Raw genomic sequence first — 20,755 nt, 5'->3', positions numbered from 1 at the left:
TGATTAGATAATGTAGATTATTACTGATTTTCAATGTTGGGTGGCAGAGAAGTTGGTTAGAGCTATGCTATTTAACTTTTCAGAGCTCAGAACATAAATAATTTTTAATGTAAAACAGCCTTCAAAATTCTCTTTAAATAATATTGCTAGACCCACAGAGACATAAATCAAAAACAAGTTAATCATATATAATGGCAATGATGATAAAATTGCTTTTTAATGAGCTTTTTAATATAGATGCTATTAAGATTCCAATTCAAAGGAAACTAAAAATTAGAGAGGGGAAGTCGTTTTCTACAGTTACGGGCTGGGAAGTAGCAGAGCTAAGTCTATAAACTCAAGCAGCCAGACTTAAGCTGAAATGCTTAACACAGGCTAAACTGCTCTAAAATAAAGCAAGAATGCTATGATCTTGCATATGGTTTTAATAAAAGAAAAAATACATACTTTTGTGAATATTACCCAAGTATTATTAATCTGAAAAGATAATTTTTAATTCTCTTTTATTTAAAAAGGTACACAAAAGAAAAAATATTTAATATTAACATTATGAATCAGTGAATTGAATTTAAAATGGGATACTATTTTTAGTTAATATTTTAGCAGATGCCTTAAAACATTGTTCATGTATTTTTTTTTTCAGTTTATAAATTAAGACATGTTCATCATAGAAAACTGAAAAAATATTGAACAGCATAAAGGCAATAAAACAACCCACAATGTCATCATTTTATTAAATGTCTTTCCAATCTTTATAAATATGCTACACTATTAAGAATTACGAATGTTGGGGGTGGGAAATCCTCAGCCTCAGTGGCGGTCATGGACACGTTGAGCTGGGTAGAAGTGGAGGGGCCATTTGAGGAGTCGGGAGGGGGTGACAGGCTAAGATTTCGAGAGAGAGGCGCTAGTGGCTGGACTCAACCTGGGAAGAATCTTCTGCTGACTCTCAACTTTTCCTGGAAAAAATGAATCATTCCCATCATATGAGGATGAGCTATATGGGCTCCAATAGTACCATGCAGCCTTCTTACCATCACCCAACCACTTCAGCCTCACACTCCGATGATGGAGGAGACAGCAACATGAAGATGATGATGCCTATTACCTTCTACTTTGGCTTTAAGAATGTAGAATTACTGTTTTCTGGTTTGGTGATCAATACAGCTGGAGAAATGGCTGGAGTTTTTGTGGCAGTGTTTTTACTAGCAATGTTCTATGAAGGACTCAAGATAGCCCGAGACAGCCTGGCCTGCTGTGTAAGTCACAAGTCAGCATTCGCTACAATTCCATGCCTGTCCCAGGACCAAATGGAACCATCCTTATGGAGACACACAAAACTGTTAGGCAGCAGATGCTGAGCTTTCCTCACCTCCTACAAACAGTGCTGCACATCATCCAGGTGGTCATAAGCTACTTCCTCATGCTCATCTTCATGACCTACAACGGGTACCTCTGCCTTGCAGTAACAGTAGGGGCTGGTACAGGATACTTCCTCTTCAGCTGGAAGAAGGCAGTGGTAGTAGACATCACAGAGCATTGCCATTGATGTCAGACTCTATGGTGTGGCCTTATTGATTGCATTGGGAAGCTGTTCAACACTTGAAGACATGATTCCTGCTCCAATCATCCCTTCTTCCTCCTCTTTGTGCACATACACACACACACCACACACCTGCTCAATAGAGATTTAGTTTATAGTCTCTGAGCTAAAGTAGTAAGCTCCCAAATTGTTTTTGCTAGTAAGCTGAGATTCCCATTTCTCTGAAGGAGAAGCCCGCATGAGATGTCTTTTCCTTCTCCATCATCTTACAGCCAAGTTATATGTTCTTGTCTAATCCATGCAGCTTTTTGTCCATTGACTTGATCATCTGCTTCCTTTTTGAATGTTTAACAGATAGTAAGTAAATTTGGTATTTTTTCCCCCCTGGGTCAGTGATTGAAAGGGGTTAACTTCAGCCAGGATTGATGGCAGCTGAAGGAAATTCTTGCCCAACTAAACCCAGAACTCAAACTTAACATTAGAAAATAAGGTCCAGGGCCGGGCGCAGTGGCCCACGCCTGTAATCTCAGCACTCTGGGGGCCCAAGGCAGGCTCGATCACCTGAGGACAAGAGTTCGAGACTAGCCTGGCCAACATGGTGAAACCCCGTCTCTACTAAAAATACAAAAATTAGCTGGGCGTGGTGGTGGGCACCTGTAATCCCAGCTATTCAGAAGACTGAGGCAGGAGGATCACTTGAACCTAGGAGGCGGATGTTGCAGTGAGCCAAGATGGTGCCACTGCACTCCAGCCTGGGCGACAAGAGTGAAACTCCGTCTCAAAAAAAAAAAAAAAAAAAAAAATTAGAAGGTACAGCTTTTGGATTCAATGAGTGGGAAATACATTGTGCCTTTCTCTTGATGTGATGCATTATACCAAAATCTTCGTCGCGTGCAGAGGGGTGGTTTGAAACTAAACACAGGCTTAGAGCTTGCAGTGTATTCTTGGATGGCTGACTCATCGACTTGCATTCCCACTTAACACTTTGATTAGCATGAACTTGCCAATCAAAAAATGACAATCAATTTGAGAAAATAGAAATAGATATTATTAGGCCTAGTGCGGCGGCTCAGCCTGTAATCCCAGCACTTTGGGAGGCCGAGGTGGGCAGATCACGAGGTCACGAGACTGAGACCAGTCTGACTAACATGATGAAACCCTGCCTCTACTAAAAACACAAAAATTAGCCGGGCATGGTGGCGCATGCCTGTAATCCCAGCTACTCTCTTGAGGCAGGAGAATTGCTTGAACCCGGGAAGCGGAGATTGCAGTGAGCCGAGATCGCACCACTGCACTCCAGCCTGGTGACAGAGCGAGACTTCATCTCAAAAAAAAAAAGGAAAAAGAAATAGATATTTTTAAATAATACCATTCGCAGTTTACTTTGACTTGATACCTTGGTTTGTCCCAGCTGAAGTGAAGCAAAAGAATTTGAATTATTTTTCTCACTATTGTTTTCGCATGTCTGCCTCTGAAACAGTGATTTTCAAGCTTTAGCGTGCATCAACATCACCTGTAGGGCTTGTTAAAATACTAATTGCTGGGTCTCAATGCAAAAGCCCCCAAAGTGGCACTTCTGAGTTCCTGCTGATGCTACAAGGGACCACACTTTGAGAATCTCTGCTTTAAACTAAGAAAATATGAGCTGGTGGATTGGCTGCCTGGTATTGGGCATGGAAATTTGAATTGCTGATTGGTAGATGGTGTGTCTGGACTTAACTCATATAGTAAATACTGTTGATCAATACCTAACCATTCCACATTTGTTGAGCTCCACCTGTGTGTATGTGTACCCAAGCACACATGCGTGAAGGGCTATAGCCAAAGTATTTTTACTAGCCTGTATGAAGTCACTAGTCCTTATTTTTAAAGGTCTATGACTTCTTGGAAGTAGTTTGATTGTTGAGAGAGACCTTTGATCTGCAGTGTAAATCTACCAGTCACGGGCCAGAAGGGCAAAAGCCCAGTTCTCTCTTTGGAAAGACTCAGGGTGTGGTTTGCTGATGGCCAGATTTTCCTCAGGCTCCAACAACTGTGTTCATACCAAGCAGATCCTCATCCTCCATGTAAGCATCTTTGTTATTAGTGAGGGTTTAATTACTTTACAAGTGGCCAAAACCCCTATTCTCAATGAAGAACCACATTGGATTTTTATTCTGTTCAGTTATAGTCTACACTGAAGTCTTATTCCCAGTTCAAACTACTTCTTTAAATTGATTCGTCTTGTGCTGGTCTGTTAAATCCTGCCCTCCTTGGTGCTAGATCCAGTTGTGCCTCAGGGCAGAGGAAATAAAACACAGCTATCCTGTTGGCCTTTGTACTTTCTCCATGGGTGCCAGTTAAATATTGGAGAGCAAGGAATGTGTACTTGTATGGCTTTGAACCAAGAGAGGGTTATGAGCCTACTGGATTGAGGTTAAAATCCAAGAACCAACATTTAGAGCTTTGTGCTTTTCTCTCATTCCATCACCTTGCAATGATGATACTTAACATGAGCAGAGTGAATGACAGGTACTGACAAAGTCCAACACAAAGATATAATACAGCCTGTTGTCTCAAGCCAAGGAATCATAAAACCATAAGAAATAAATAGAAATCAATAGTTAGTAGTGACACTGGTGCTCTCTAGAAATCTCAGCATGAACTGCTACAGAATACCCTCCCAGCAACAGAACCTTATCAGTAAGGCCAGCTAGACACAATGGCTCACGCCTGTAATCCCAACACTTTGGGAGGCCAAGGTGGGAGGATGGCTTGTGTCCAAAAGGGACCAGCCTGGGCAACATAGTGAGATCCCATCTCTATAAAAAATCAAAAATTAGCTGGGTGTGGTGCTGCACACCTGTAGTCCTGCCTACTTGGGAGGCTGAGGCAGGAGGATTGCTTTAGTCCAGGAGGTCGAGGCTGCAGTGAGCCATGATTGCGCCATTGCACTCAGCTCAGGTGATAGAGCAAGACCCTGTCTCAGAAAAAAAAAAAAAAAAAGAAAAGAAAATTCAAGGCCAGTTAAGACTAAGTGCTATGACTTTGAAATTCACAGAAATAAATAAATAGCAGTTTAGGTTAGGTCTGCAGGTATTCAGGATAGAGATACAGGTATTCAGGATAGAGATACAGGTATTCAGGATAGAGATAATCCCCTGAAAAATGTGAATTTCAGAGATTCTTAGACTGGCTGCCAAAAGATGAAGCCAGTGAAGGAGAAAAAGCTTAAATTCCATCTTGAGCCCTTGGACTGTGATAATACAATGATTTCATTAACTTTTCATTTCTGTATACCTGTTCACTTGGAATTTAATGCTTGACTTCTTTGTTCGTTTTGGATCTAAACTTCTCTTTTCCTCCTTCCCCATTCACATCTTTTAGAAGACTGCATCACCATTTCTTTAGCCTCCTTACTCTGCTGTCCTTTCCCTTTTCTTTCAGTGTTTTTGATCTTACATCTACTGTTTTAAATCTCCGTAGGCCTCCTGATGCATTGGACAGTGGTATGCTGTGGATATAAATACCAACCAGAAATTGGCATTTATAAATCTGTTAGAGACTTTAAGCATGCTTCAAGAGGCAATTGCGCCACTGGAATTTCTATAAGGCTGGTACCCTTCCCAAAGTTACAGAATCTTAGGTGCTGTCTCTAGTCTGTGATGGAGGAACTCCCAGCATCCCCATTGCCCATAAATGGAATCCTCACTGTATCCACTAGGAGATTAGAAATCAAAGTTTCTTCACTACTTCTATGGTAGGGTTGTCTGAAATTCCCTTTTAGGCTGTGGGTACTGGTCTTGGGTGCTAGTCATAAGGGGTTCTTTATAAGGAGCAGGTGGAGGGGAGTACACTTTCATGTCATTCAGTTTTGATCCTGCCCTCTCCAGCTACTCCTTCAAAAGATACAAAGTCTGGGCCTGGCGCAGTGGCTCACACACTTTGGGATGCTGAGTGGGGGTGGATCACCTGAGGTCAGGAGTTTGAGACCAGCCTGGTAAAACCCCGCCTCTACTAAAAACACAATAATTAGCCGGGTGTGGTGGCACATGCCTGTAATCCCAGTTACTCTGGAGGCTGAGGCAGGAGAACCGCTTGAACCTGGCAGGTGGAGGTTGCAGGGAGCCAAGATGGCACCACTGCACTCCATCCTGGGCGACAAGAGCAAAACTCCATCTCAAAAAAAAAAAACCCCAAAAAAGTGCATTTGATATAATGCCTTAGTTACTGGGGTCTACAATTAATGTTGACTGTTTTAGATTGTAAGCTTCTGGAGAGCACTATTGCTGTAGCAGGAATGTTTTAACAGTGTCATATGAAAAAGAACAAAATAAATATTTTGATTTTGTGATTAAAAACGAATTTAAAATGTTTACATTTGAAGTTATTTTTCTCAGCAACAGAATTTTCACTCACTGCTAATTTTTCCCACTTTACTATATTTAAGAAGATATGATTTGTATTATATATTTATATATTACACAAATTTACATAGTCAGATACCATCTAACACTAGTCAGAATGGCTGTTACTAAAATGTCAAAAGATAGCAGATGCTGGCCAGGCGCGGTGGCTCACGCCTGTAATCCCAGCACCTGGGGAGGCTGAGGTGGGCAGATCACAAGGTCAGGAGATCGAGACCATCCTGGCTAACACGGTGAAACCCTGTCTCCACTAAAAAATACAAAAAATACAAAAAATTAGCCAGGCATGGTGGCGGGCGCCTGTAGTCCCAGCTACTCGGGAGGCTGAGGCAGGAGAATGGTGTGAACTTGGAAGGAGGAGCTTGCAGTGAGCCTAGATTGCACCACTGCACTCCAGCCTGGGCAACGGAGTGAGGTTCTGTTTCAAAAAAAAAAAAAAAAAAGATAGCAGATGCTGGCAAGGTTGTGGAGAAAAAGAAATGCTTGTACACTGTTGGTAGGAGTGTGAATTAGTTCAGCCATTATGGAAGACAGTGTGGCAATTCTTCAAAGACCTAAAAACAGAAATACCATTCAACTCAGCAACCCCATTACTGGGTATATACCCAAAGAAATAGAAATAATTCTATTAGAAAAACACATGCACATATATGTTCACTGAAGCACTATTCACAATACCAAAGAGATAGAATCAACCCAAATGCCCATCAGTGATAGAACGGATAAAGAAAAAGTGGTACATATACACCATGGAATACTATGCACCCATAAAAAAGAACAAGATCAATGGGGTGTGGTGGCTTATGCCTGGGGACATGGATGGAGCTGGAGGTCATTATCTTAAACTAACACAGGAACAGAAAACCAAATATTACATGTTCTCACTCATAAGTGGGCATTGAACAATGAGAACACATGGACACAGGGAGGGGAATATCACAAACGGGGCTTGCTGGGGAGTGGGGGCAAGGGGAGGGATAGCATTAGGACAAACACCTAATGCATGTGGGGCTTAATACCTAATGCATGCAGGGCCCATAATCCTTAGCAAACTAATGCAGGAACAGAAAACCAAATACCATATGTTCTCACTTATAAGTGGGAGCTAAATGATGAGAATACATGGACACATAGAGGGGAACAATACACACTGGCACCTTTCGGAGGGTGGAGGATGGGAGGAGGGAGAGGATCAGGAAAAATAACTAACGCATACTAGGCTTAAAATCTGGGTGATGAATACTCTATACAACAGAGTTTACCTATGTAACAAACCTGCACTTGTACCCTTGAACTTGAAAGTTAAAAAATTATACAATCATATTTACATATGATTATATGTAAAATAATGATATAGCAATTATATATATTTTACATTAAAAATGTACAAATCTTCAGAGTACAGCTCAATGAATGTTTATATACACCCATGTAACCACCGTGCAGATCAAGAAATAAAATATTTCTAGCACCCCAGAAGGCTCACTTGTGTCCCTTTCCAGCCAATGCCATCCCCATCTAGGATGATTGTTGATTTTCTCTCTATCACCACTGACTAATTTTGTCTGCTTTGAACTTCTTATAAGGCATACATTATATATTTCTGGGTCTGTTTTTTTTTTAAAGCCACATTGGTACATATCTCAGTAGTTTGTTCATTTTCACTTCTATGTAGTTTTCCACTGTATGAAAATAATACAATGTATTCATCCATTCTAGGGTATTGAGTTGTTTCTAGTTTGGCTTTTGTTTAAAAAAAAGAAGCTATGAACATTCTTGTACCTGCCTTTTGGGTGTACATAAGCACTTATTTCTCTTGGGTATATACTGAAAAGTAGAATTGTTGGATGATAACGTATACATACATTTAGCTTTAGTATTAGGTTGGTGCAAAAGCAATTACAGGTTGTGCCGTTGAAAGTAATGGTGGCCGGGTGCGGTGGTTCATGTGGGTAATCTCAACAGTTTGGGAGGCTGAGGTGGGTGGATCACAAGGTCAGGAGATCAAGACCATCCTGGCTAACATGGTGAAACCCTGTCTCCCCTAAAAATACAAAAAATTAGCCGGTCGTGGTGTTGGGCACCTGTAGTCCCAGCTACTCGGGAGGCTGAGGCAGGAGAATGGCGTGAACCTGGGAGGCGGATCTTTCTGTGAGCTGAGGTCACACCACTGCACTCCAGCCTGGGCGACAGAGCGAGACTCCATCTCAAAAAATAAAAATAAAAAAGTAATGGCAATTACTTTTGCACCAACGTAATAGTTATTGTCAAGCAGTATTCCAAAGTAGGTTTACAATTTATAGTCTCACCAGCAATTTGTGAGAATTCCAGTTATTCGACATATTTACCAGCACGTGCATTGTCAGTCCTTTTAATTTTAGTTGTCTGCCACAGGTATAGCAGTATCTCACTGAGGTTGTAATTTGATTTCCTTTATGACTAATAATGATGGTAATATGTCTATTGGTCATTTGGATACCCTTTTTGGATACAGTAAAGTGCCTGTTAAAGTGTAGTTCTGTTTGTTTGTTTGTTTCAGAGTCTCATTCTGTTGCCCAGGATGGAGTGCAGTGAGCTGAGATCAGGTGACCTCCTGAGCTCAGTGATGTGCACTTACCTCCTGGGCTCAAGTGATCCTCCCACCCCGGCCTCCCAAGTGGCTGGGATTACAAGTGCGCACCACCATGCAAGGCTAATTTTTGTATTTTTGTAAAGATGGGGTTTCACTATTTTATGCAGGTAGGTCTCAAACTCCTGGGCTCAAGTGATCTTCTCACCTCAGCCTCCCAAAGTGCTGAGATTACAGTTGTGGGCCACCATGCCCAGTCTTTCTTATCAAAAATTAGGCAGAAATCTGGATACAAGCCTTTTATTGGATATATCTATTGTAAATATCTCTTCCCAGTCTTTCACTCTTTTTTTTTTTTTTTTTTTGAGAAGCAGTCTCACTCTGTCACCCAGGCTGGAGTGCAGTGGCACAATCTCGGCTCACTGCAAGCTCCACCTCCCGGGTTCACGTTATTCCCCTGCCTCAGCCTCCTGAGTAGCTGGGACTACAGGCGCCTGCCACCACACCCAGCTAATTTTTTGTATTTTTTGGTAGAGACGGGGTTTCACCATATTAGCCAGGATGGTCTTAATCTCCTGACCTCGTGATCCGCCCGCCTCGGCCCCCAGAGTGCTGGGATTACAGGCGTGAGCCACCGAGCGCGGCCCCCAGTCTTTCACTCTTAGTGATGTCTTTTAATTAAACTACTGGCTTTTTACATAACAAAAAATTAACTGTTCTCTTTACTGGTAGAAATAATGAATTCAATGAATCATCACTTTTAATTTTGTTTGACATCAAACTACTAAAATATAGCTTTATTTTACATATGTTTGCAGAATATTAATAAAGAGAATAGCACAGACTGGAGTTTAAGAGACATTGATTTAGAACACCATGCTAATGAAATTGATCTTATTGGGCAAAGTTAGCACCCCTTCACCCAGGTTGGGAACTGACAAGTAAATGCAGGTCCTTTATGAGAGTGAATGTGGTTCAGCCTAAATCCACTATAACTTAACCGAAAATGCAAAAAGGAATTCTTGGATAAAAAAAAGTCATTATCAGAGACTCCTTTTTAATTTTTATTTTTATTTTATTTTATTTTATTTATTTATTTTTTGAGATGGAGTCTCGCTCTGTCACCCAGGCTGGAGTGCAATGGCGTGATCTCCGCTCACTGCAAGCTCTGCCTCCCAGGTTCACACCATTCTTCTGCCTCAGCCTCCCAAGTAGCTGGGACTACAGGTGCCCACCACCACGACCGGCTAATTTTTTGTATTTTTAGTAGAGACAGGGTTTCACCACGTTAGCCAGCATGGTCTCCATCTCCTGACCTTGTGATCCGCCCGCCTCGGCCTCCCAAAGTGCTGGGATTACAGTCTCTGTGCCCGGCCCAGAGACTCCTTCTTATCTGAGTTTTCATTACTCAAATTCCTCTAGAATATGATTATACAGGAATATTTGCCATTAAATGAAAGTATTCGCTGATGAACTGAATACCCATAAAATTTTTCCCCTTTCAAACAACCTTCTCTGCTTAGCTTGAATGACTATCCCTGATCATAAGTCAAAACTTTTTCAGCCTAACTCTTACTACTTATAGAATATTGTAAACATCTGACAACACAAGTCAGATAGATGGTAAAGTGGAGTTGTAATTCTTGCAAAAGATGCAGAATTTCACGAAATTGATGAAAATAATGTTGGAGAACTGCTCCAATGTCAAGTATAGTCACGTGTCAATGACTAGGTGAAAACTGAAGAAGAAAAAATAGACAAGGAATCATATAAATTAACACTGAAGAAGAGTAATGGGTAAAGATGATGATACCAGAGATACTTCCAAAATGTACCAGCTTAAATGTCAAAGAATTGTTTAAATCCCTTTGGAAAACTGATAAAAACCGTTGACTAAAAAAAAGTTTTTGGTATAATGATCCCCTTCGATGGTTTTACACAAAGGTTGTATGAGCTGAAAAAAGTCGCACTGTGCCATCCTATAATTTTGTCCAAGAAAATGTGTCCTCTTCATGCCAAATCAACTCCTCAACATTCTTCAGACTAAGAATTAATGCATAGTTGCAAATAACCGTATACATTTTGTTAACTTTAAGATAATTATTTTTATTATTTACCTTGAAATGTGCTCTTTATCGTAAGAGGATTAATTAACTTTTGCCCTTTCCTGGTATCGTTTATTCTTGGATAGTGAGTGCATCTTATAATTCTGTTTTCTATGAAGAACTTTAGAGATGGAAATTATTTGTTGTATTCACACTTGTATGAGGCATTTTGTAAAGAAGTTCTTTACTTTGCAGACAGATAGCATAGTAGAAGCACAGGGCAGACAAATGATCTGCAAAGGTCACACTAACGGTGTTTACATTTATGTTTGACCCCAGAGCCTACTCTCTTTAGGTCAGAATGCCTCCTAGGTCCTCAAAAGCAGAGGCAGCCAGAAACTCAGCATTATTCTTTCTAATCCTCAGTCCTGTGAATGAGAAAATGACGTCTTACTTTTATAAAGTACTACCAATATTGCTTCATGTCTGCATAGGGTACACACCAGTGGCAAAGCACCTTCACAAACATATCATTTGGTCTTCTCTTATCCCCCCAGGAAGTGGTGAAGAAGCAGGCAAGTGGGAATCTGAGGCTCGGAAAGCTAAAATAGCTTGTCTGAGGACCCACAGCTCAAAAACAGCAGTGTTGTGCCTGAAACTAACACTTTTAGACTGTGGTGCAGAGTTCTGTTCTCTGCACCTCTCTGTTTTTTGGCATGAAAATAAAGCAGGGGAAGTTAGCAAAGAAATTCATTAACAGAGTTAACATTTAAATAAAGTCTCGATCAAATACCTGGCCTTCATACTGCAACATTTCCAGGTGAGTAGCTTTGGTGTTTCTCTTCTGACAGTAGCGTTCACAATACATACAAGAGGGAGCTTGGAGATCACAAATTTCTTTACCTTGGAGGCTGAAGAAGGTCCTGGCTTATGAACTCTCTGTTCGTAAGAAAACCAGCAAAAAGGCCTTTCAGATTCTCCGTCCTATATAGTGTGCTATTCAGGGAGCCGATAGAGGGCAGTTACTGAACACAGATCCCGTGAAAATTAACAGCTTCCAAACTGATTTCTTTCCATTGGCTTTGTCAGTTTTACTTTCTATTTCTTGGGAAATAGTTCTATTTCTATTAGATTTCTATTTCTATTTGTTTCTATTTCTTGGGATTATGTCAGGGGAAGATTATAGCGGCAACATAGCCAGGATTTATAAAGTCTGTTTACCATTTCTCAGAGAACTCTAGATTCTCCAAGCTTACAAGATTCTTCAAGCCTACAAGATTCTTCAAGCCTACAAGATTCTCTAGATTCTCCAAGCCTACAAGATTCTTCAAGCCTACAAGATTTATTCTAATAAGCCCTGAAGTTAATCAGATTCATCTCATCCCTGCCCTCTCACCCCTCTTCTGTCACCAATACACATGTCCTCTTGCTCCTGATAATAACACAAAAATAACATGGCTAAATTTTGGACTGAACAATTGCCAGGCAAGAGAAAGCACAAAATCCTTCGGTCTTGCACAGCTAATGAGGGTAAGCAGCAACTGGAAATAAAACAAATACACATTATGAATTCAGCCAGATCTCAAGTTAGTTTTTTCACTTTTGCTTTTGTTTTCTTTTCCCTGCTCTATTAATGAGTTAATCAATTAAGATTTTCTTTCCTTGCATGGAAAGATTTTTGGCTTTGTTTTTAGATTAAGAAAGCTTTTCCCAGTTTCTTAGTTAATTATGAACATGCACTATCACATCATCTTGGACTCAATTCAAAAACTTATCTAAAACATGTAGTTACTGGGAAATTCCAGATTAATTTCCTGCTAGTTTTGTTTTGTTAACTATTGTGTTAAACACTTAACGGAGCAGCTCCTAGATGACTAAATCTGCTCAGCTGAATTCAAATGCCCTCATGCTTCCCTGAATGGACACACACACACACAGTCTCTTCACCTGAGGAATAAAGTGTAGGGTGAGGACCGGATTCTCACCTAAGAGAACAAAATAGTAAAGACACTTCCACAGCCTTAAGAATACAGACATGTTGGGTGGGGTGCGGTGGCTCACGCCTGTAATCCCAGCTCTTTGGGAGGCCGAGGCAGGTGGATCACCTGAGGTCAGAAGTTCAAGACCAGCCTGGTCAACATGGTGAAACCCCATCTCTACTAAATACACAAAAATTAGCCAGACATGGTGGCAGGTGCCTGTAATCCCAGCTACTCAGGAGGCTGAGGCAGCAGAATTGCTTGAACTCGGGAGGTGGAGGTTGCAATGAGCCAAGATCATGCCATTGAGCTCCAGCCTGGGCAACAAGAGTGAAACTTTGTCTCAAAAAAAAAAGGGATACAGACATGTCTTCTTGAGTTCTGGATGAGAAAGAAAAAAGAGAATACAGATATGAAAGCTAGTATATATTGATGTATAGATGAATATATATGCATTATATATTGGCATTTATCTTGATAGCTTATTGTTTTAATAATAATAATTCTTTTCCTATGGAGAACTCAAAATGTATTGAGTTCCTGTCTGCATTGCCTCGGGAGGGAGGGAAGGTCGGAAAGAGAGAGAATAGGAGAAACGAAAGTTCACTTCAGGTCCTAGGTCACATGGTGAATTTGGCAGAGCTTGACCGGGAACGCCTGCCTTTGTTAGACATTGAGACTTGTAGGAAAACACTCCAAACAAAGGCCTTAAGACAAATCTGCCAGTTGAGGCTCTAGTGTTTAAGGAAATCCACTGAGATATTTAGTAGACAGAACTTGATAATTTCTTTCCTTTCATATTTTCATTTTAGATCTTCAGAACTTTTATTCAGGGGAGAAAGGCCCAGGTAGCTGCTGCTGTTCAGCATAAGGCTAATCTGACCTTCTATAATAAGAGTTCAAGTCCCAGAAATCCCTGGTCCTCCATCAGAGGTAACAGTAGCAGCTGAACCCAAGAAAAGGAGTATGAATGATTAACTCTTCCTTTATCTCACCTCAGAAAGTGGGGGCTGGGCGCAGTGGCTCACACCTGTAATCCCATCACTTTGGGAGGCTGAGGCAGATGGACCACCTGATGTCAGGAGTTCGAGACCGGCTTGGCCAATGTAGTGAAATTCCATCTCTGCTAAAAATAAAAAAATTAGCCAGGCATAGTGGCATGTGCCTGTAATCCCAGCTACTCTGGAGGCTGAGGCAGGAGAATCACTTGAACTCGGGAGGTGGAGGTTGCAGTGAGCTGAGATCATGCTATTGCACTCTGGGCGACAAGAGTGAAACTCCATCTCAAAATAAAAAAGAAAGAAAAACAAAAAGAAAATGAGGGAAAAAATATTTCACTTTAATGCTTTGCCTGCCCTGTCAAGATGTAGTTCATTCAGCTTTGTGGGGAAAAATTCACAATTAAAAGGATTTAGCTCTGTGTGACAGCTGATATTCTTAACCCCAAAGGTATTTCTGAGGAATCATAATTTCAAAGGAAAAAGTGCATTGAGGACAATAAATATGCTTATTTTCATTTGTAAAGAAGGAAAGTAGAATAAGTTTTCATATTTGTTTTTAAGAATATGAATTCTACTCTGTTCTTTGCAGTGTTTTCTATCTTCTAGCAAACACATTAAAGGGGTATTTATTTTTCTTATGCTCAACTAGAAGCAGCAGTGTGTACTACTCTCACAGAGAGAATAGATGGGGCAAGTACATACTGCACTTTCAACCGAAACATTCAGATACACGCATTGGAATTCATCAAGAAAACAACTTGACCCATGGAGAAGGGAGAAAAGCAAGGCAGGACAGCCGCCCACCCAGGAGCAACATGGAGCCAGGGGAGCCTCCCCATCCAGGGAAGCAGTGAGTGAATGAGCAACTGCGGACCAATGCTTCTCCCAGGGATCGTTGCTACTCTTGGGGCAGGAGATCCCCTCATGAACCCCCTCCACTAGGGCCTTCAGTCTCACACACAGAGCTATGGGGAGTCTTAGCTCAGGTGCACACGGAGCCCCGGGAGCCTTAGATATCCTGGCATCCTGGCTTCCTGGCACAAGTAACTGCTACTCCAGAAAAGTGGGAGGTTAGACCCCCATACATACTCCTGTGAAAAGGGCTGAATCCAAGGAGCTGAGCAGCGAAGATCTGCAGGCCACACCTCCATAGCACTTCAGAAGCCACAGACTAAGACCCATTGGCTTAGAACTCCAGCCAGCTACTGGTAGCAGCGTTACACATCCCTGAGAGGGAGCTTTCAGAGGAAGGGGTAGGCGGCCATCTTCACTGTTTCACAGCTTCAGCCCTTGTTGCTTTCAGGCTTTAGAGAGTGCAAGGTGACCAGTCAGTGACTGGAGTGGACCCCCAGCACAACACAGCTGCCCTATGGAAAAGTGGCCAGACTGCTTTTTTACACAAGTCTCCAAACCTGCTTCTCCTCACTGGGTGAGTCCTCCTGGCCTGGGTCTCCACCCACCCCCTGCCAGGGATATTGAGCCAGTAGCAGCTCAACAACTCTCTGGGACAGCACTCCCAGTGTGTGTGGGGGTGGGAGGATGAGAGGGTGGGTGTTCTGATCTTTGCTGTCTTGCAGCCCTCGCCCTTACTATCTCCAGGTTCTGAAAAGTCCTCCCTGAGTACCAGGGGCTGGTCTGGACAGCCGGCACAGAGCACCCACCTTAGAAAAGTGGCCAGACTGTTCCCCACACAAGTCCCAGTCCTCACTTCTCCTCACTGGGTAGGGTTGCCCAACCGGGCACTCCAGCACAACCACCCTGTTTCCGCCTGACCACTTCAATCAGAGGCACCCCTGCATTTCTTCGAAGAGGAAATCCCAGAGTGAACCCACAAACCCTCCCACTGCAGTTGCAGTGCTACTGCCCTAACAGCCCTCAGGCTGGGGAAGGAACAAAGGTCCTAGTCACTACACTGGCACCTTTAGCACACCACAGCCACCATACGGAAAGGAGTTCAGTTTCTTTTTCCCGGGAACCCCCACCCCCTACTCCTTACCAGGCAGGGCCTCTGGTTCGTGACCACGGAACAGTCACCCCACCCACAGCTGAGCATACCCACAGGTAGTGTCCTGAGGGGAAAAGCTCTCAGAGGCATATGATGGTCCCTCTGCCACTGCCACAGCAGCAGTTCTAACCCTGCTCCCCTCAGTCTGGGGAAGAAACAAAGGGCCCGAGGGTTATACCTAAGCTTATAGCACACCACAGTGACCACATGGAGAAGAGACCAGTGTCTCCTCTCAGTGAGCCCTTGAACCCCTGCTCCCCAACAAGTGGAGGCTCCAACTCACACCAGCAATGCAGCCACCCACCTCACTGGTTGAACATTCCCAAAGCAGTGACTCTGCATTTCTTGGGGTTGGAGCCCCCAGAGGCAACCAAAAGCCTCTCTGCCACTGCCTCTGTAGTGGTACTACCCCTACTACCTTTAGACTAATTAAACAGCAAAGACCCTAAGTGCATCATCCACACCCCCAATGCACTGCAGTTAACCCAAGGAGAAGAGACCAGTCCATCTCCCACGGGTCCCGCCCACCCCTGCTGCTTGTCACCAGGCAGGGAACCCCCAGTTTGGACCCACAGCACAGTTCCCCCATCTTGGGTCGATCACACTCAGCAATTGCTGACCTGCATCTCTGTGGGGTGGAGTCCCCAGGAGACAAGTAAAAGACCCTCAGTCACAACCACTGCTAAGGTCCTTCCCTTTGCTGCCTGCAAGCTGGGGAGGAAACATAAACCCTGAGATCTCCCCAGAGCTGTGGTGGGCAGCCTAGGAGTGCCAAGCTGCAATCTATAGCCAGCACTCAAGTGGGAGAGGAGTCCACACTTTCAGAGCATTGAGAGAGAGCCAAGCTGCAACCATGAGGAAATACAGGGGAGTCACATGACTGGAAAACAGCCTACCTACTGACCACTACACAAAACCCCTCATCTCCTTCTCTCCTCCTTAAAGCCTCTCAGTTTTGAATCTTATGTCATCAAATTGTATCACCCACTGACCTTCATGAAGCACCTAAGCACCACCTACTGGGTCACACCCCACAGCTTCAATACCAAAAATATCTCACTAACATACCTACCCTGTAAAACCAAACATAAGAAGTCAGCCACAAATAAAGACCCTGCACAAAGCCTCAGCCCTATGAAAATATTCAGGAAAAAAGTCTTCTGACTGTAGTCAATCTACACTGCAGTTAAAGGAACACCCATACACAAAGATGAGAAATAACCAATGTAAGAACTCTGGCAACTCAAATGGCCAGTGTCTTATGTCCTCCAAACAACAGCACCAGTTCTCCAATGAGGGTTCTTAAACAGGCTGAGTTGGCTGAAATGACAAATAGAATTCAGAGTATAGATAGGAATGAAGATCATTGAGATTTAGGACAACAGCAAAACACAATCCAAGGAAACTAAGAATCATGATAAAATGATAAAGGAGCTGACAGGCAAAATTGCCAGTATTAAAAAGAAACCTAACAGATTGTATAGAGCTGAAAAGCACACTGCAAGAATTTCACAATGCAATTGCAAGTATTAACAGTGGAATAGACCAAACTGGGGAAAGAATCTCAGAACTTGAAGACTGGCTCTCTGAAACAAGACAGCCAGACAAAAATTTTTAAAAAAGAATGAAAATGAATGAACAGAACCTCCAGGAAATATGGGATTACGTAAGGAGGCCAAATCTATAAATCACTGGCATCACTGAAAGAGATGGGGAGAAAGAAAACCACTTGGAAAACACATTTTAGCATATCACTCCTGAAAACTCCCCTCACCTTGCCAGAGAGGCCAACAGTCAAATTCAGGAAATACAGAGAACCTGTACAATATCCTACTCAAGAAGATCATCCTCAGGTCATATAATTGTTAGATTTTCCAAATTTGAAATGAAAGAATGTTAAAGGCAGCTAGAGAGAAAGGGCAGGTCATCTAAAAGGGAACCCCATCAGGCTAACAGTAGACTTCTCAGCAGAAACTCTACAAGCCAGAAGAGATTGGGGGCTGATATTCAACATTCTTAAAGAAAAACATATTTAACCAAGGATTTCATATCCAGCCAAACTAAGCTTCTTAAGTGTATTAGTTCATTCTCATACTGCTAGGATACTACCTGAGACTGGGTAATTTATAAAGAAAGCAGTTTAATTGGCTCATACTTATGCATGGCTAAGAGGCCTCAAGAAACTTAAAATCATGGCGGAGAGTGAAGGGGAAGCAAGGCACATCTTACATGGCAGCAGGAGAGAGAGAGAGTGTGTGCAGGGGAAACTGCCACTTTTAAAACATCAGATCTCATGAGAACTCCCTCACTATTATGAGAACAGCATTGGTGGGAGGGTAACTGCCCCCATGATCCAATCACCTCCCACCAGGTCCCTCCCTTGATATGTGGAGATTACAATTCGAGATAAGATTTGGGTAGGGACACAGAATCAAACTATATTAATAAGCAAAGGAGAAATAGCCAAATAAGCAAATGCCTAGGGAGTTCAGACCCGCCTTACAACAGATCCTGAAAGGAACATTAAGTATGGAAAGGAAAGACTATTACCAGTCAATACAAAAACACGTTTAGGTACACAGACCAGTGACACTATAAATCAACCACACAAGCAAGTCAGCATAATAACCAGCTAACAACACAATGATAGGATTAAATCCAATGTATCAATACTAACCTTGAATATTAATGGGATAAATACCCCACTTAAAAGGCACAAAGGATGGGCATGGTGGCTTATGCCTGTAATCTCAGCACTTTGGAAGGCCAAGGCAGGTGGATCACCTGAGGTCAGGAGTTTGAGACCAGCCTGGCCAACATGAGGAAACCCTGCCTCTACTAAAAATACAAAAAATTAGCCAGGCATGGTGGCAGGTGCCTGTAATCCCAGCTACTTGGGAGGCTGAGGCAGGAGAATTGCTTGAACCTGGGAGGCAGAGGTTGCAGTGTGCTGAGATCACACTATTGCACTCCAGCCTGGGCAACAAGAATGAAACGCTGTCTCAAAAATAAATAAATAAGTAAAAATAAAAAATGAAAGGCACAGAGTGGCAAACTGGATAAAAAAGCAATACTCAGTGGTATGTTGTCTTCAAGAGACTCATCTCACATGTAGTGACACAAATAGGCTCGAAACAAAGCGATGGAGGAAAATCTACCAAGCAAATGGAAATCAGGAAAAAGCAGTGGTTGCAATCATAGTTCCAGATAAAACAGACTTTAAACCAACAAAGATTAAAAAAAAAAAAAAAAGGCAAAGAATGATGTTACACAGTGATTAAGGTTTTATTTCAACAGGAAGACCTAACTTTCCTAAATATACACACACCCAATGCAGGAGCACCCAAATTTATAAAGCAAGTTCTTAGAGACCTTCAAAGAAACTTAGACTCCCAGACAAGAATAGTGGGAGAGTTTAGCACTCTACTGACAGTATGAGACAGACACTGAGGCAGAAAATTAACAAAGATATTCAGGACCCGAACTCAACAATGGGCCAAATGAATTTTGTAGATCTCTACAGAACTTTCCACCCCAAAACAACAGAATATCCATCTTCTCATCACCACAGGGCACATACTCTAAAATCAACCACATATAGTATTGGAAGGCCTGGCCAGAGAAGTCAGACAAGGGAAAGCAATAAAGGGCATCCAAATAGGAAGAGAGGAAGTCAAACTATTCTTGTTTGCAGATGACATGATTCTATATAGAAAACCCCAACATCTCAACCCAAAAGCTCCGTGAGCTGACAAACAACTTTAGCAAAATCTCAGGATATAAAATCAACATACAAAAATCACTAGAATCACTAGCATTCCTATACACCAACAACAGGCAACTGGAGAGTCAAATCAGGAATGCAATCCCATTCACAACTGACACAAAAATAATAAAATACCTAGGAATACAGCTAAGCAGGAAGGTGAGAGATCTCTATGATGATAATTACAAAACACTGCTCAAGGATATCAGAGATGACACTGACAAATGGAAAAACATTCCATGCTCATGGACAGGAAGAATCAGTATCATTAAAATGGTCATACTGCCCAAAGCAATTTATAGATTCAATACTATTCCTATCAATCTACCAATGATATTCTTCACAAAACTAAAAAAAAAAAAACAACAAAAAAAACAAAACTATTTTTAAATTTATATGGAACCGAAAATGAGCCTGAATAGCCAAGGCAATCCTAAGCAAAAAGAACAAAGCTGGTGACATCACATTACCTGATTTCAAACTACACACTACAGGGCTACAGCAACCAAAACAGCATGGTACTGGTGCAAACAGAGACTCATAGACTATTGGAAAAGAATAGAGCCCAGAAATGAGGCTAATATCTACAACCATCTTCGATAAAGCTGACAAAACAAGCAATGGGGATAAACTATTCAATAAATGGTTCTGGGATAACTGGCTAGCCATATGCAGAGGATTAAAACGGGACCCCTTCCTTAAACTATATACAAAATCAACTCAAGATGGATTAAAGGTTTAAATGTAAAACTCAAAACTATAAAAATCCTGGAAGACAACCTAGGAAATGCCATCCTGGATGCAGGAATGGGCAAAAATTTCATGACAAAGACAGCAAAAGCAATTGCAACAAAAGCAAAAATGGACAAATATGTTCTAATTAAACTTAAGGACTTCTGCACAGCAAAATAAACTATCAACAGAGTAAACAGACAACATACAGAACGGGAGAAAATTTTTGCCAACTATGCATCTATCAAAGGTCTAATATCCAGCATTTATAAGGAACTTAACCAATTTATAAGAAAAAACTACCTCATTAAAAAGTGGGCAAAACATGAACAGACACGTCTCAAAGAATATATACGTGCAACCAACAGGCATATGAAAAAAAAGCTCAATATCACTGATCATTAAAGAAATGCAAATCAGAACCACAATGAGACACCATCTCACACCAGTCAGAATGGCTATTACTAAAATGTGAAAAAATAACAGATGCTGGCAAGGTTGTGAGAAAAGGGAATGCCAATACACTGTTGGTGGGAGTGTAAATTAGAGCAACCATTGTGGAAAGCAGTGTGGTGATTCCTCGAAGAGCAAAAAACAGAACTGCCATTTGACCCAGCAATGCCATTATTGGATATATACCCAAAGGAATGTAAATTGTTCTATCACAAAGACACATGCATGCACATGTTAATTGTAGCATTATTCACAG

General features: G+C 41.8%; 2 long non-coding RNA genes and 1 pseudogene across 4 annotated transcripts in view; 2 read left to right on the top strand and 1 right to left on the bottom strand.

Moving 5' to 3' along the window:
- Nucleotides 1-694: 694 nt before the first annotated feature.
- The window catches only part of LOC126948364 (uncharacterized), a 32,603-nt gene continuing 12,542 nt past the window's right edge, over nucleotides 695-20,755 (bottom strand). The window contains exons 2-4 of one of the 3 annotated variants that reach the window (XR_007723414.1): nucleotides 13,538-13,665; nucleotides 11,357-11,502; nucleotides 695-959 (exon numbers count right to left, since the gene is read on the bottom strand). This is a non-coding gene — a long non-coding RNA (uncharacterized LOC126948364). Of the gene's footprint in view, nucleotides 960-6,218; nucleotides 11,503-13,537; nucleotides 13,669-20,755 lie in introns of those variants that run through there. The other 2 variants (XR_007723415.1, XR_007723413.1) reach the window with 2 other exon arrangements.
- On the top strand, nucleotides 958-2,340 carry LOC126948361 (high affinity copper uptake protein 1-like; annotated as a pseudogene).
- LOC126948366 (uncharacterized) overlaps nucleotides 11,523-20,755 on the top strand; it is a 38,329-nt gene continuing 29,096 nt past the window's right edge. The window contains exons 1-2 of the long non-coding RNA XR_007723418.1: nucleotides 11,523-12,529; nucleotides 13,355-13,475. This is a non-coding gene — a long non-coding RNA (uncharacterized LOC126948366). The remainder of the gene's footprint in view (nucleotides 12,530-13,354; nucleotides 13,476-20,755) is intronic.

This window comes from Macaca thibetana, chromosome 2 (genome assembly GCF_024542745.1).
Source record: "Macaca thibetana thibetana isolate TM-01 chromosome 2, ASM2454274v1, whole genome shotgun sequence".
Taxonomy (NCBI): domain Eukaryota; kingdom Metazoa; phylum Chordata; class Mammalia; order Primates; family Cercopithecidae; genus Macaca; species Macaca thibetana.
This window is presented reverse-complemented; position numbering and strand designations above follow the sequence as displayed.